A 5,760-nucleotide genomic window follows, 5' to 3' on the forward strand; every position below is an offset into this window, starting at 1 on the left:
GTGGTCGATATGCTGGCACAAAACTTACACCAATTTCAGCAGAGTCAGCAGAAGTATCCTACTGATAGCAAAAGGAAAGAAATAATAAAAATCAGAGCTGAGATACTGGAGAGGGAAAACAAGAAAACTATGGAAAAAGCTAATGAAGTAAAAGTTGGTTATTTAAAAGAATTAACAGAATTGATAGTCCACTGGCAAACATAACAAAAGTAAGGAAGTAACAAATGTAAATTGCAAGGATAAGGGATGAAACAGGGGACATTACAACGGACCCTAATGAAATCAAAAGGATAATTACACAGTACTATGAAGGCCTGCGTTCTAACAAATTCAACAACTTGGAAGACATGGACAAGTCCTTGGAAACACAAACCCACCATAGACTATCCCAGATGGATGTCAAGAACCTCAACAGACCCATAACAATGGAAGAAATAGACAAAGTTATTAAGGGATTACCAACAAAAATTTTCCTGGGCCAGATGGCTTCACAGGAGATTTCTACCAAGCATTCAGAGAAGAACTGACACCAATCCTACACAAAGTCTTTCAGAACATTGAAAAAGATGGGAAACTCCCAAACTCTTTCTACAAAGCTAGTATAACTCTGTTACCTAAAGTGGGCAAGGATCTCACAAGAATTGGGAACTACAGACCAATATCCCTGATGAACATCAATGCAAAAATATTTAACAAAACACTGGCCAATAGAATACAAAAGCATATAAAAAATAGTTTACCGTGACCAAGTGGGATTCATACCAAGGATGCAAGGATGGTTCAACGTAGGAAGGATGGTTCAACTTACAAAAGACCATTAGCATTATTGATCACATTGGCAGGAAAAAGTATAAGAACCACATGATAATATCGATAGATGCGGAAAAAGCATTCAACAGAATCCAACACCCATTCTTGTTTAAGACTCTCAAGAAGATCAGAATAGAAGGAAAACTCCTCAATATTACACAAGCTACATATTAAAAACCAACAGCCAACGTGGTAGTTCATGGAGAAAAGATGAAAACAATTCCCCTGACAAAGATGACCAGACAAGGATGCCCCTTGTCCCCACTACTATTTAACATTGTACTGGAGGTCCTAGCTAACAACATAAGACAAAGACAAGATATTAAAGGTATTCATCTGGGGGAGGAAGGGGCAAAATATTTATTATTCACAGACTATATGATTTTAAACATAAAAAATCTCACTAACTCCACAAATGGAGTGTTGGAAGCTATAGAAGAATATGACAGAGTGGCAGGATACAAGATCAACAAACAGAAGACTATCAGACTGCTCTACACATCAGACAAGATCACAGAAGAGGCAATTTAAAAAGTAGTATCCTTTACAATTTCCAAGCACAAATTGAAATATCTAGGGATATTTTTGACTAAAAAAACCAAATAATTTATATGAGGAAAATTATAGATCACTGTTATAAGAAACCAAGAGTGACCTCAACAAATGCAAGAATATCCCATGCTCATGGGTTTGAAGACTCAATATAAAAAATATGTCAGTTCTGCCCAAGGCACTATACATGTTTAATGCTATGACAATAAGAATACCATCATCCTTCTTCAAAGAATTGGAAAAACTGATTACCAACTTCATGTGGAGAGGGAAGAAGCCCAGAATTAGCAAAGAACTCCTCAAAAAGATGGACAAAGTGGGAGAGCTTGCTCTACCTGTTTTTAGCACATATTATATGGCCACAACAATGTGGTACTGGTAACGAAAGGTATTCAGACCAATGTAAAAGCTTGAGACCCAGAAATAAAAACATCAACATACAGGCAACTGATTTTGATAAAGGCCCTCAAAATATCCAATGGGAAGTGGATGCCCAGTTCAATAAATTGTGCTGGAAAAAATGGATATCAACCTGCAGAAACATGAAGTAAGACCCTTACCTCACTCTATGCACAAGAATAAACTTGAGATAAAACCACAAACAATTATTAGGGCCATTAATGAGGGAATTGGGACAAACATGAGAACCTTGGCACAGAGAATACATAGGCTATCGGACATAGGGAAGGACACAAATACAGAGGAGTCACAAATTGACAAGTGGGATATACTGAAGATAAATCACCTATCTACATTGAAAGAATTCACCAAGAGAGTAATAAGAGAGTCGATCGACTGGGAAAACATCTTTAGCAATGACACGTCAGACAAAGGCCTCATTACTAAAATCTACAATACTTTGCAAGCTTACAATAATAGAAAAACTAACTGCCTCCTAAGGAGGTGGGCAAAGGACCTGAACAGAGGTTTCACAGGGACAGAAATTCGAATGGCCAATAAACATATGAGAAAATGTTGATGATCATTAGCCATAAGAGAAATGCAAATTAAAACTATGAGATACCAACTAGCATCCTCAAAGATAGCCCAATTCAAAAAATCAGAAAGCAGCAAGAGTTGGAGGTGCTCTATTGAGATAGGAACTCTTGTCCACTGCTGGTGGACCTGTAGGTATATACAGTCACTATGGAAATCGATTTGGTGATATCTAAAAGAGATGAAATTTGAGCTCCCACATGACCCAGCAATCCCCCGTACTGGGCTTATACCCAGAAGAGGCAAGAAACAAATTATGGTCAGACATCTGTGCTCCAATGTTCATCACGGCATAATTCACAATTGCAAGGAGTTGGCAACAACCCAAATTTCCATAAACAGTTGAATGGATTAAAAAACTGTGGTACATAAAGACAATGGAGTACTACACATCGCTAAAAAGCAGTGGTGAATGCATGAAGCATCTCACCACCTGGGAAGAACTGGATGAAATTATGCTAAGTTAAGTAAGCCAAGCATAAAAGGACAAGTACAACATGAGTTCACTGAGGTAAGCTTAAAAAAATGCAAATGGGACATAGGGGAAAAGCTAATGTATAAAAGCCTTCCCGGGGTGAGGTCCAGGTAGTATGGCAGGGACCAGACCAAATCCAGGGGTACATATAGTAGCCAACTAAAAAGGAGGGGGAGAGAAAAGAGAGAAAAAGATAGGTATGTGTAGTGGGGGAACAGGGCACTAACCAACCCCAGGGGAGGTTACTTTTTATATCTCCACAGGGAAAGAGGGACCAGACTTAAACCTGATGTTCTGGGATGTGAGAGGGCGTGCAGGCATGGAGAGGGGAGCCAGTGGAGGGGTCTGAAAGCCCAGACCAACCCCAACTACTTGGATAGCTGCCTCTCCCCCCGAGAAGAATTTACTTTAGAGTACAGCACTGAAGCTGCAGCTCAAGAAGAGGGACATGTCTGATCAGAACACACGGGAGCAAATGAAGGGGGAAGAATAGAGTGTGGAGTGCATCATGGCTCACCAAGCCTTAATGCACTGACAATATCCCCACTCAGAGCAGCCAAAGCACAGAGAGGACCTATGGCCGGCCCCACTATGACATCCCTTGCTGACCCACGGCCCTACGGTTGACAACAATAGAGACACTGACCCCACTCCACGGAGGCAAAATATTATGGGCATGCAGCAGAGCATCAGGGGGAGAAAAATAGGGAGGTTCCGAGGGAGTGCCAAAGATAGACTTTGGGGCCAGGACATGGCACCCTATCAGACTCGACTGGAGGACACTCCTAGAGGTCAACAAGCAGACCTTGAACTATTTACAAGTTTTCTTTTTTTTGTCATTTGATTTTTTATATTGTTGGTTTGTTTTCTTTAGTCACTTTTTTGCTATGTGTTTTTTTGTGTGCATATTATTATCTCTGCAAGTCTATCTAGATAAGATAGGCTGGATGAACAGTCTGGAGGGTAAAACGACAGGACCGATGGTTCCGGCAGGACATGGGAGAGGAGGAGGTGGGGGAAAGGAGGTGGTGTTGACTAACCCAGGGACAAGGGAACAACAAGTGATCCAAAGTCAGTGGCATGGAGGGTTTAATTGGAGGCTAGGGATTGATCAAGGGCAATGTAACAGAGAAATTACTGAAACCCAAATAAAGGCTGAGCATGATAGTGGGACAAGAGGAAAGTAAAAGGAAATAGAGGAAATAATTAGGAGGCAAAGGGCATTTATAGAGATCTAAATACAGGCATGTATATATGTAAATATATTTATACATGATCATGGGGAAATAGATTTATGTGCATATCTTTATAGGTTTAGTATTAAGGTAGCAGATGGACATTTGTCCTTCACTCAAGTACCCCTCAATGCAAGAACACTTTGTTCTATTAAATTGGCATTCCATGATGCTTACCTTTCCAACACATTCGCTTAAGACAAATGTGTGCATAAGCAAATGTGGTGAAGAAAGCTGATGGTGCCTGGCTATCAAAAGATATAGCGTCTTTGGTCTTAAAGACTTGCAGGTAAACAAGTGGCCATCTAGCTCAGAAGCAACAAAGCCCACATGGAAGAAGCTCACCAGCCTGTGTGACCACCAGGTGTTGAAAGGATCAGGTATCAGGCATCAAAGAACAAAGAAATCATATCATTGTGAATGAGGGGGAGTGCAGATTGGGGACGCAAAGCCAATCTGTAGGCAACTGGACATCCACTTATAGCAGGGGCACGGGGAGGAGATGAGTCTGTCAGGTTGCAGTATAGTAACCATGAAACATAAGACTTTCCTCTAGTTTTTAAAAAGCTTCTTCCCCTCCTTCCCCACACACTATCTTGATCCCAATTCTACCTTACAAATCTAGCTAGACCAGAGGATATACACTGATACAGATCGGAACCAGAAACACGGAGAATCCAGGACAGATGAGCTCTTCAGGACCAGTGGTGAGAGTGGTGATACTGGGTGAGTGGAGGGAACGTGGGGTAGAAAGCAGGAACCTATTATAAGGATCTACATATAACCTCCTCCCTGGGAGACGGACCACAGAAAAGTGGGTGAAGGGAGCTGTCAGACAGTGTAAAATATGACAAAATAATAATAATTTATAAATTATCAAGGGTTCATGAGGGAGGAGGGAGCGGGGAGGGAGGGTAAAAAATGAGGAGCTGAAACCAAGGGCTCAAGTGAAAGAAAATGTTTTGAGAATGATCAGGGTAACAAATGTACAAATGTGTTTTACATAAAATGGTTGTATGTGTGGATTGTGATAAGAGTTGTATGAGCCCCCAATAAAATAATTACAAAAAAACGAACATGGCGTCAGGATTAGAAGTAGAGTTTTTAATAATTTGCAAAATACAGATGACACAAAACCTTGCTTTCTGAATGTGATAAGGTCTTGAAGCAATTATTTATGAAGACAAAAAATCTTCAGTCTTTGGTATGGGCTGTAGATCAACTTAATGAATATAAAAATCCTTACAACTGGACCAGTAAGAAACATCCTGAATGAAGAAGCATGAAAGGACTTTATTTTATTGTAGTCACAGTCAGCATCTATGGAAGTAGCAGTGAAGAAATCAAATTGCCTATTATTGAGTGGGAAAGTATGCTGTCCAAAACATTATTTTTTTTCCCGAAAAATCATATTTAGGCTCAAGTGTGCCTGACCCAACTGCAGGTATTTTCAATAACCTCATATGTATATGAAATATGGAAAATTAAGAGGATGACTGTAGGAGAATGAATGTGTGTGAATTGTGGAGTTGGAAAACACACACAAACTCAGCCAAACACCCTCAGTGTCATCAAGTTGATTCCATCCCATAACAACCCTATATGCCCCTGTGGGTTTCTGATACTGTAACTCTTTATGGGAGTAGAAATCCTTGTCTTTCTCTAATGGAGCAGCTGGTGATTTTGAACTAC

Source organism: Echinops telfairi, unplaced genomic scaffold (genome assembly GCF_000313985.2).
Source record: "Echinops telfairi isolate 266 unplaced genomic scaffold, ASM31398v2 ScPeMD7_3509;HRSCAF=4178, whole genome shotgun sequence".
Classification (NCBI taxonomy): domain Eukaryota; kingdom Metazoa; phylum Chordata; class Mammalia; order Afrosoricida; family Tenrecidae; genus Echinops; species Echinops telfairi.